Here is a 12344-nt window from a genome sequence, read left to right as displayed (position 1 = left end):
TGCAGGGAGGTGTGTGTGTTGTTATAAGGATGATATACGATGCAGTCATACACTTTGCTGTCTTGACATGTAACTGTTCTGCCGTCATGGAGTCATGCTTTCAAACATTACCTCTCTCTCTCTCTCTCTCTCTCTCTCCCTTTTCACACACACACCTGTTAAGTCCTCCACCCTGAGGTAGTGCATCCTACCCAGCACACATTTCAGCCCTACCAATCTGTCACACTTGTTACAAGCTTGTAATGACACAGGCTCATTGTTCACCATCTGGCTAACTGGTTTATTACGTTTTTTTTTTTTTATTGTCTGGACCTAATCTTTTCTGTTTCACTGAATGATGCTGCCCAGTGCTCTCCTTCTCTGACTTTACAACACATGCAAAACTAGCCTCCTTGTACTCAAAGAGACTATTTAATTCTAATCTTCGGTGCAACATATTCAAAGCCCATCTTTCTGTGCCGCTTATAAGATGCCTCTTTTAATCTATTTTCTCCTCAGCGGGGCCATACAATCTCCACTAATAGGCTTAGTTTGTAGGATTTCCAAACAGTCAAATATGAGATGTCCTATCTTCTTAGGACATATTCTCTGTTTGTCTTTTTCTTTTTCTTTATCATTTGTTTTTTACTATGGACCTCTTTTGTGTCTGAAATAAAGATTGATTGATTGATTGATTTGGTCATAGTGTAAACCAGGCAGCTGAGATGGTGTCTGCGTCTATTTATTCCAACATGCAGATTTTGAGATTATGCACCATGCTGTGCTATCTATTTCTGTGTATAGTATTTCTGTGGCTCTATGGTTTCAGAACATGATGTTCTGTTCAGGAAAATATACATGCGTGTTCTCGTGATGTGTGCCTTCTTTTTATGCATCTTTAAAATAGGGTTGTTTTCATGCCTTGGCCATTTTATCGTATTTAATGAGATGTTGAGTCAAACCTTTGTGAAGATAAGGTAGAAAATATTATGAGTTCTTAAACTGCTATATGAATCATATAACATTATTTTGTCTTTGTTATTAAATGTTTTTTTTTTCATTCTCTATCTCCACAAATATATTTTCGTGCTGGAAAGAATAGAAAATACCACCCTTAAGCAAAAGATGTCCACAGTTTTCCTTGACTGTGCGCTTGCTTTCCTGTTTGTGTTACAGACAAAGTACCATCTATCTGCTGCACTTATTTTATGTTGTACGATGAAGGAAAGAGATGTGTTGGAGTTTCAGATTGAAACACCAACAAGTTGGCACAGATGGTTGTGAATTGGCGGCAGGGATGTTTGGAGGTAGAGTGGACGCTTTGAGTCATTCCTTTGTAGGGCTAGCTGCTCTTGTACTGAAGGGAATGCGAGGATTGGGTGGCGTCAAAGGGTTGATGGTTCTTTAGTTTCCCATCATGGTGGGAAGACGGATATCACAGGGGCCTGATTCTGGAGCACATGGATACACAGATCATTTCATCTCATACTCTGTTGTAAAATGGATACAGGGCAGTTGCACAACACAACTACCAAACCTCATGCTTACCCAAAACTTCCCCCCCTATCAAAATCTGCAAAGTGGTGGTAACAAGACTACAAGTGCCGTCAGTTCCTCCTGCAACATACTCTGGTCAACTCATTGTGCTGCTTCTGATGCCCTTCGATGCCATTCTAGATGTGCCATCTCATTGCAAATCCAATTAGTTATAGTCACGTCTCTGAGCTACATGTCTATCAAATCGTGCACAAATTGGGCCATGCCCGAGGGGTGCTGAGCTTGGTTTCACTATTGTGTTTTGTCAGTGTTTTGCCATGTGGACTAGAAATTTTATCACAATGTGTTATAACATTTATTAGAATGATGCTAAAAACAATTAGTCTTTTTGGTTCATCACTGCAATAACACAGAGCCTCAAACAAGTAAAAATGCCCTATTTTCAAATATGCTAATTCACATTACAATTACTATGAGTGGAGCAGCTTTGCTGCTTAGCAGTACATAATAATTGTGTTTGGTCACATTTATAAACTGAAATGGGGCATTTATTGATGCTCTCATGGAACTGGCACGTAATAATAATTACCAACAAAGCTTCTAGTGTTGGAAGTTTGCATTCTTATGTTCACAGGATAATAAATTATCATCACATATTTTATTTCCTTCCAGTATAGTTAAGTAAAACAGTTTTAGCTATTAATTGTCAGTACACATTGCAGATCCATTCTCTTTGCCTGTCTGTGGTCATAATGTTATGGTTTACTAGTATAACTCTCCTTGTGTGTTATATGTCATGAAATATTTAAATCCTCACCCCATTCTGGGGTGAAGCCCTGTTTCTAGAAGCAGTCATAATACAGAGCGTCACAGAAGCAGTGGCAATAGAGCTAAACAAGCTAGCTGATCAACTGAGTTTTCCTGGCCTTTTCAAATTAAACAAATCCTTTCTTTTTGGCTTTATGACATTAAATTCATGATGTTACGATGTGTGCTTTAACAAGAACCATTAGCTGAGACTGAAAAATCAACACATCCTTCTTGATGACTCTTTTTCGATCAGTTCTTATCTTTTGATGCCTGTATTAATATCCATCAGGCTTTTAATGCTGCTCTCTGTCATATGAACAAAAAGTGGATATAATGCTGTCCTTGGTAGAGACTGATATCGTATTTTTTTATCCTGAATGCTTAAGAAGAGAGAAACACTATTTATATTTGAGCAGTGCTTAATGTGGAATGTCATGCTATCCTTCGAGGTCTCGAGGCGTAGTCTTAAAAGAAAATAAAAAAAATAGAGCCTAACTCTCAAGTCCTTCAGTACGTCTCCATCAGGGGATGAGTATCATGCTCTCACACTATGATAGCCTTGAGTAGAAAAATCAGTAACAGTAAAAAAAAACAAAAAAAAAAAACAAGGACTAGTAATGATCAGATTTTTTTCCTTTTCATTTACCTTCCACTCAGAAAACACACATTTCCCTAAGAATGACTTTTCCTGTTAACCTATGTTGTTGGAAAGTGAAGTCTTACAATTGGAAACCACAAACCATGCCTCAAGGGAAAAAAAAGAAAGCTAAAAGTGTGCTATATTTAATAACCTAAATAAGATCCATTGGTTTAACAATGCATTGATTTTACACACACTGAAAGTTTTAAAGCAGTCTCCCTGCTTTCCTGCTGCAGCAGGAGTGGGGAAAGCAGAGGAAGGAAGAACCAAATAAGCTCAATATTCAACATATAAAATAATTTCCCTGAGGACAAAAGTCAGTGTTTTTGAGCTTCTTGTCATTCCCGCCATGGCTGAGGCAAAGACGTGCCCATAAAGCCCTAAATATTAACTCTGTGAGGCAAACTTTGGAGCAGATCAAACAAACTCTCACCCGTCCTGCCATTAGCCTATGGTGTCTTTTGCCGCCACCCGCTGGACCGGAGGTGTACTGCAGTTTTCCTCACAAGTTCCCCATACGTTGGGCTGATTTTCATAAATGGCCCATAGCAAATGGAAACGCATTAAACTTAAAAACACATGGCTTTGGTTTAACTTGGGGAATCAAATCCTGTTTCCAAACCGCTGCAAGTTTAAGAAAACATGATACCTTCTGTCAGCCAGCTGATTCGTAGTCTGCTGTACAAGTCTGGGAGAGACCACACTGGATTACTCGGTGCTCCATACAGCTGGAAGATATATTGTGCTCTACGGCACTTTGTCTTGCATCCCAATAAAGCAGTTTTAAATTGCAGGGACAATGTGAAGGGACAATGGTGATATTTTGAAAACTTTACCACTGCTTGAACCCAATACACAGCCTACACTGGTCTCCACTTGATTTGAGTTTGTGTGCATTCAGTCGGGATGTTCCCCTGCATAGTTTGGATTGTTTTAAAACAGTATACACTGTACCTATTTTAGTCTAAGCAAGGGTGTTGTAGATTCTTTGACTCTCTAAATATAGCATTCCAGAGAGGACTGAAATAAAAAAAAGGCTTCTGAAGTATGAATATATCTTCTTCAAAGTGAAAGGTTGTATGCAGATCTGAAAAAAGTTGACTGCTTTTTGCTGCTGCTCCACTAAAGCTTTCGCAGGACACTGCTGTTCTTTCTGTTCCCACTGCTGCTGATGCTGCTCGTTGCCTAGTGACTGTATCCATGGTGCCGGCTCCTATCGTCATGGTGATAGGCCAAGGGAGAGAGACCCAGCGAGGGAAGGGGGGTGTGGGGGGGGTGTGGGGGGGGGGGGGACAGAGATACCAGTACATCTGCAGTGTGTGTGCTGTGATGAGGAGGACGGATTGTGATATATTTGAGGATGATGATGATGAAAACGATCGTGCCCCAGTCGTGACATATTAGTGTTGTCAGTTTGCCGGCGACGCGCTGAAGGACATGGAAAGTCAAGCTTAATTAGTCGTTATATGGCAACTTTACAGAGGAAATTGGGTTTTTTTTGTCAGTTTTGTCGCTGTAAAAATATAACCAATAAAACAGGGAACATCGTGCCGTGTTTGTATTGGTTTTCATAAATGTTTATTTATTTATTTTTTTGCTTTATGTCGCTTTGTATCAGATCTATCCAATATTGTGTGCGCAAACAAGGAATTTGACTTTAGTTTTAAACATTAACAGTGTACAGACACAACTTTACAGGCATAAAATAAAGGAAAAAAGAAACAGTACATGCATGTATGTTTGTGTACAGCTATAGAAAGGCAAAAGGCAGGTTGTGAGAGTGCAATATGCTTCATTTGTTTCACAGCTGACTAGTAAGGGTGTAAGGTTTTCATTGTGTTGATCAGATTGACAGCCTGGGGAAAGAAACTGTCTCTGCGGCAGCTGGTTTTTGCAAATACTGCTCTGTAGGGTCAGCCTAAAGGGAAAGTCTAATCAGTTTGTGTGCAGGATGTGTGGGGTCTGCAGATATTTCATCTGCCCTCTTCCTGACCCCAGACCAGTACAAGTCCTGGATGGAGAGAAGGTTATGAAACACTCTGCAGGGCATAATTCTTTACACAGATGAGCCAAACCACACAGTGATGGCCGAACATCAGAGAGACTGAAAAATGGCAGGGTAGAAGATGATGTCCAAGGTTTTACTTCTTGGGTTGCTGCAGGAAGTAAAGTCTTCACTGGGGTTTCTTTCGGACATTGTCCATGTGTGAGGACCATCTCGGGTTCCGAGAAAGGGGGATTCCTAGGAACTGGAGGTGATTCACAGCAGACACAGTGTTGATGAGGATGATGAGGGGAGGTGGTGTGGGGTAGTTCTTCAGAAGTCATAACATCACACAGAAGGGCAGCAGGTGAAAAAACTAAAATACCATCTCTGTGGACATTTCTGTAGCCTGATAGACACCTTCAATCACATCCATTTTATCTATCACAATGGCTGCAGAAACTAGGGAATTTACTGTCGTGCTGCTACAACTTTATTAACCACGTGTCACTCCATAATTGGAGTAAATTTTCAACACAACAGGTTGGGAGATTTATTTTTTTTTCATTGGGACCGACACAATGCATTTCATTGAACAGATCCAATGGCTGGTTTAATCAGCTTAAAAAACCCCAATAACATAGAGAAACCTGCTTATTCGTGCAACCTCCTCTTAATCCACTGGTCAATATAGTTTCAATTTGCTATAGAACATTATATGTCATTATATGGCAGTTGCATGTAAATAGTATATGATTAGCGCTTAGGTTTTAATCAACAACATAAGCTCTACACAACACTTTAAATTGGGTTTCACGCATCATGGGGATTATGCAATTCAAGGTCCTCCTTAAGGAACTTAAATATATGGAAAGTCTTAGGGTAGAATAATCAATCTTCCGAATAAAAGACAGCCATCGTAATGTGTGCCTTCAGGCTAGATTTGTACAGGTGGTGGAGTCGTGCCTGAGTTTTTTTTTGTTTTTGCCTAAACCTTACATATTTCAGACCCGCAGCAACTTCTTAAGACCACCAAATCCATGTAAAGAAATATTTGTGGGGTTTCAAGGAAGCAAAGCGAAGAGCAGTGCAATAGTGTGCAGAGAGGGAGGAGGAACAGACAGAAATATTATCCTCTTCGTCACGGCGTGTACTGTAGGCTGCATGAAGCTGCTCCAAACTGGTCTTCTAAAGGATATATTTATTGCATTTTTCTTTCATTTATCTGGTATAATGTGATTTCTTTTCTGTGGGTAGAGATGTTACTGGAGCTTTTGCTTCTCTCTCTCTCTCTTTAGTCCTGGCGACAGTGCGGCCATGGCTGCAACACTCACATCGTTTTCTGAAGACAACTTGACTATAAACAGATTAACATTTCAGTTATTTGACTATATATGCCAAAATCAGAACAACCCAACTAAAGCACCTTAGTTTATAAACCGTTCTAAAAAAAAATCAAACGATTACATCATTTCTGAAGTTTTTTTTTTTTTTTTGCTATTCAAAAAAAATTAAACATTCTTATTTACAAAATGTTTACAGTTTTTAACTATGTTGGAGAATTTTTTTTATTAAATTAAACATTAACCCAACAATTTTTTTTTATTACACGTGTCACATCAAAACCCAAAGTATTCTTTTTGATTTGTTTTTTTTAAAATGTTACCTTAAACTGCCAAACGCTGATTTGACCAATGCCACTTTAGCCCTCAGCCTTCATTTTAAGATGCTGCGTCCCTAACTATGCCTCTCCAGCCAGCGTTGTTTTTGGGATAAACACGCTGACTAGAAAGATTGTGGGGCTCCTGGTAATCTTCTGCTGTAACAAAAAGCCTTCCTGCATCTATTGTGACAGCTACAAAAAAACTGGAGTTGACCTGTCGCTGACAAAGAGGGAAGTCAGGTCAGCTTCATGTAACTGTGATAAGCCAAGTTTGGAGTTTCAGAAAAAGCAGCTGTTTGAAAATATTAAAAGTAGGCCAGTGGTGGGAAAAAAACACAGCTACACAGGACATTTAGCGGCTTATTAAAGGAATGGCTGTTTAAATGATACGATGGGGCTGTTTTTTTGTCCTCTCTAAATATTTTGGCAAAAGCAAATGAAACCACGCAGCAGGATTAGAACCAGGTGCTTCACACTCCTCATTTAGCCTCAGTAGGTTTGTGACGGGTTGCAGTCTTACACACTTGACTATTTCACACTGCTGCTCAATGTTTCCGCTGAATCTGCAGGGTTTTCTCTGTGTGGCCGTACACGTGTGTACATGTTATTTGAAACCGCTGTTTTCATTTTTTTAATACGCCAGCTTCTGCAGTTTATCCAAATGGACATGTATTTGGAAATTAAAGGACTAAATTTTGCTCTGTTGCTTTAACACATCGACGTGCTGCCACTAAGGGCTTAGCCCCTCCCTGCCCTAAAATGCCACCGTCATAGCAGCGCAGCGTTGGGGCAACATGGCGGAGAGCACGCCCAGCAGATCAAAATGTTCTCTTACTAACAGCATTATAAAGTTATGAGTTCCTCACTTCTACACTAGACATGTTCCTATGAAAGGTAAAGCTGTTTTGTTGTGTTTTTATCCTTTACAAATATGTGGTTGCAGCTGGAGTGAAGGTAGAAAGAGGCCTGCTTGTTACACATCTTGTTTTGGTCTACAGACAGTGCTCAAGCACCATCTAGTGGTGAAATATCGCTTATGGCTCCTGTAATGTTTCAAGTTTATGAAAATGTATAGACTTTCACATGGGCTAATTACATGTAGAGGATTATAGAGCATGTCATTTTATTTCTGTTTGTTTTTATGATGCAGTTTGAGTTATTTCTAGTTTGAGTCTCAGACGGTTCTTGGTATTACTTACAACAAGACCCTGTTGTTCATGCATGAGGGTCTTTGTTCTGTGTGTTGCCTCGGACTAATGCCTTCCTTGCCTGGTCTATGAGTTCTGGTGGAGTTGGGGGGGGGGGCTGTCTTGGCAGGTTGATGTAGTACCATGTGGTTCTGTCTGAAGAGGAAGCAGTTGATGGTGCTCTGGGGAAACACCAAAGATTTGGATATTTGTATAATCCCACCCTGACTTGTACTCCTGAACAACTTTGACCCTGACTTGTTTGTAGAGCTCCTTGGCCTTCATGGTGTGGTGCCTCCTGCTCAGTGGTGCTGCAGCCTCTGGGGCCTTTCAAAAAAAAAGGTGTGTTTATACTGACAGATTGTGTGACACCTAGATTACACACAGGTGGACTTCATATGTTCCGTGCAGAAATGAGATGTGCAAGCGCAACGTCTGTAGCATTTATGCACCTTGCAGCTTTTCCTCCAAAGTAGCACTACTGTCCTAGACTATAGAAGGCATCATTGCTCTCATACCCCATGCGTACTACACCCCACTACATGTAGAAGTAGGAGACTCTTACTTTCTTCCAAGAGTGACAACGACTTCTGCTCAGGAATTATTTACAATTTGTTGATCACAGTGATCTTAATGGGCCAAATCATCATCCATATTTATGAACCACCACCAGAAGGAGCTCCTGCTCGTCCACCATGTTTTCTGCACGGGAATTTTTGTAGCGGAAACTTGTGCAGGGGCGTGGTAGACAAAATGATGCAATGTGGCCGCACAGACCTCTCAGAAGAGTCAAGCCTAAAACCAGCCTTTATAAATGGATATGATTGGTTGCAACAGGGCTTTGTAGGGGTTTAATGGCAAAAGGGTGAAATGCATTATGCACAAATCAGGTTTCCGTTTTGATTGTTTTTATTTTTATTTTTTTTCACTTTTTTCTCATTTCACTTTACAAAGACTATTTTGTGCAGCTCCATCACATGAAATAAGATTTAAAAACATTTAAATTATACGGTGGATTGTAACAATACAGGTAAAAAGCTAAGAGGGGGGGAATACTTTTGCAAAGCACTTTACAGAAGGTTGCTACAGTATTACTCAACTTTCTCTTTTTTGCCCATTTATTTTATCCCCAGACTCCTCGTTTTGTTTTTTGTGCCAGTTTGCAGTAAGCTGCAGAAGGAAGGAAGTCAGGTCTTTGTGCATCTTGTGTTTACTGGTCCATATGTTGCCCGTGGGTGAGTCAGTCCCATTTTTGAAAGGAAAAAAAAAAAAGCTGGGGCACCACAATTCCTACTACATTAGGATGCTGCCATGTTGGTATGAGAGAGTCAAAGAGGGACCATTAGGCCAAAGTCTTTAAAATACTGAAATCCACTCCAGACTCATGGCATTTACAGTGCATAGGTAATTTGAGGCAACAGAGTCATTTAATAATAGTCGTTTGACCAGCTGTTGCAAAAATAACCTCAGCAACTAGCAGTGAAGAAAAAAAAAATCAGAACAGCTGCAATTAACTGCTTCAATTGTTCTTCTATTATTTGGCTTAAGTGTTGCACATTTTGTGGTGCACAGAGTCATGGAGACGGGTAACTTTTGGAAAGCAGAGTGTGCAGGGAGACGAAAAGGCAGCGAGGAAGACGGTTGAGTGGGAGTTATCTTGACAGCATCTGCCTGGTGTCCTTCTCTGTCTCTCTCAGCTCAGCTGTCATGGCTATCAGACAGGAAGAGTGTCAGAGATGGATTGTCTTTGTCTCAGTGCTCACTCAGTTTCAACGCTCTTTGGCGTCTTATCATTTCTGCACAACAGCTCCTTCTCTCTAATCACCTATTTGTATTTACATGTTTAGTCTCCTTCTCGGAGGAAAAACCCTGGATTAATGGCACTGTCATCCATTTCTCTGTCAAAACACACCACAAATCTTAAAACTCGCTCTCAAAATCCGCTTGAGCCGTCTGTCTGCGTGTCCCACTTACAACCCATTCAGTTCTATTCGAAAAATAATCCTACATTTAGGATTATTTAAGAGAATAAGTCAGTTTTGTGCAGTGTATAGATATCTTGTATTTTTTTTTAAAGTACTGTATGCAGCATTTCCTTAAATAAACAGGCCATGATTTGTGTTTACATCAAATGACCTTTCAGACACTGTGCATGTCTCTTGGTGACATCATGATGACACTAGTTTACAGATCAATACATTGTTAAGTATATCTTGGGTTTTCAAATAATGCATGGTATTTACTTGTCTACAGCTGTCCCAAAAAAACCCTGACCAGGTTTCTTGATAATTTAGCAATAAAAAAAGGCAGGGAAGTGATTTGAGAAGAGAGTCAGACTAGACTGAACCCGGAACAATTATATTTTCAAGCACCCACTGTATCCCCTCTGTGATTAGTCACCAGGAAATGTAAACAGATTTATAACAGTTCAAGTTCTGAAGAGGATCCTTGTCACTCTTTGCTTGAGTTTCTGCATCCTCTGACGTCAATCATGGCTTGTAGATTGTCCAAAACATATTCTGGCTTAAACATGTAAGGTTGAACTATTTGCCTCTGTCGGGTCTTTGTCTTATTCAGTTGAGTTGTATTCCTCAAGGAAGAACTCCATCTGAAAATATTACAGAATCCCTTTTAAAATGTGTCTATAGTCTCTGTCCCAGCACGGTGTTTAATGAAGACAGGAAATCACCCAGAACTATACCTTTTGATGCCATCCTGGTGATTTAATATATTTTTGACCATTTATTGTGAATATGGAGTTTTTTTTTAATGGTTTTAAAACCACACCTTTCTGGTAAATCCTGTTTTGAAAATACCCGTTTTACATCCTGCTGTGTTTATCCAGTTTTTACAGCTGATAAGTGAATGTGCTTATTTCACTTTTGCTTTAAAGCGAAAGTGAAATAAGTGTGTTGTGTTAATGATTGTTTCTTGGATATATTTGGCCTTTTTATTGCGTGTATTGAGTTAATCCAACACTATTCCTATTATTTATTTTGGGGAGTTTGTCTATCTTAAGAAGGAAGCTCAGTTAATTATTAAAAATTTAAACAATTATGACCAACAGTTCCTTCCTTCTCACTCACTGATTCTCATTATCTGAGTCTTTATTATCCTAATTCCTTTATTATATGAGTTCAGTAAGATAAATTCTGAAACTCAGATTAGTTTGGAAACATTACATAATGTTATAAATGTAGATCTCAATCTAAACTGAATTCAAAGTACATCCGACAATAACTGCTGCTTTGTTAAATTATAATTTCCATAATGGCTGAATTGGCCCCAAATGGAACAGTGCCATCAAGCTATTGAGAGGAAGGTTCTATTACTGTTTCAATGTTTAATGGGCCTTTATTTTTATCGTACAGTAAGAGATAAAAACTATTAATAATGACACCCGACATGTTCATGATAATGGATAACGCTACTTGCTTCTTCTCAGCTTTGATTTACCACAGAATATCAGGAAAAGGTCCTGCAGAGCTCAGGGATAGCCATGTAGATCTGTCTGACTTGGCACTACAATGAAGAAAAATGTGCTGTTAGATGAACCAGAGAGACAAACTGACATCACTACTTAATTTTTTCTTCAGAAACTGGTTTTGAGAAAAGCTGCATTGTTTTTATATTTCTAATTCATAGAATTTGAATAGAAATGTCGCTTCAACATGTTTTTCCTTCCTTTAAGAAAGGTCCCATGGCTCATTGTGAGCAATAAAATGCAGTGATTGTTAATATCCTTCCTAGCTGTGACTGAGGGTAGGCCTCAGATTTGTGGGTTTGTATTAACTGTACTAAGCCAGTTTGGCCACTTGTAGGTGTCTGTTTGTGGGGCTTTTGTTTGGAATGATGCGTTATTGTATAAATATGGGAATGCTTAGGTTAGACAAGAACTTGTGACTGCTCATATGAGGCCGTTAGAGTTTCAGCTTTGAAAAACATTTCCATCAGTTAGTTTGCATTTGCATTAATGGATTCAATTTGAGTTAATTTATTCATGTTCTTTTCCCACTTTGTGCTGTGTTGGGTTTCAGATGCTCAAGTCTTTCCAGCTGTCACGGCATTAAAAGTGTTTCACATATCCAGTAAATTATCTTTCCCATGAAATTACTTCTTTCTTCATGAACTGACAATATGTCACTAAACTGAACTAAAATAAAAAAGCCAACAGGGGACGAACAAGAAGGCTTGACTTCATACGGAATGCAACTTTTAAATGTCCTAATTTGTAATTAAATTTACCAAGTAAAAGCTAACTTGTAAATTAGCTTCCAAGGTTCAAGAATAGAAACGGTTAAAGACTTCTTTTTAAATTTAAAATAACTCGTAAGTTTACTGGGGCCATTTGACATGCAAACAATTAAGTTTAGTGTTTTAGAAAGAGATATTTGTTTCTGTGGTAGATGGTGGATAAAAGGCTTAATTAAGTTTAGTGTGTTAGAAAGAGATATTTTGTTTCTGTGGTAGCTGGTGAATAAAAGGCTTATCTGAAAGCGGGGTCAAAGTCAGGATCCCTAAAAAGTCCTAGACAGGCTCTTTTTTTTAAATTGTCTTTTATGTCTCCAGCAAATAAGTCAAGCT

General features: G+C 39.1%; 1 protein-coding gene across 12 annotated transcripts in view; it reads left to right on the top strand.

Annotated features, from left to right (window-relative positions):
• The window catches only part of lrrc7 (leucine rich repeat containing 7), a 130376-nt gene that overhangs the window by 26220 nt on the left and 91812 nt on the right, over positions 1 to 12344 (top strand). The window lies entirely within an intron of this gene.

This window comes from Fundulus heteroclitus, chromosome 9 (assembly GCF_011125445.2).
Source record: "Fundulus heteroclitus isolate FHET01 chromosome 9, MU-UCD_Fhet_4.1, whole genome shotgun sequence".
Taxonomy (NCBI): Eukaryota; Metazoa; Chordata; class Actinopteri; order Cyprinodontiformes; family Fundulidae; genus Fundulus; species Fundulus heteroclitus.
This window is presented reverse-complemented; position numbering and strand designations above follow the sequence as displayed.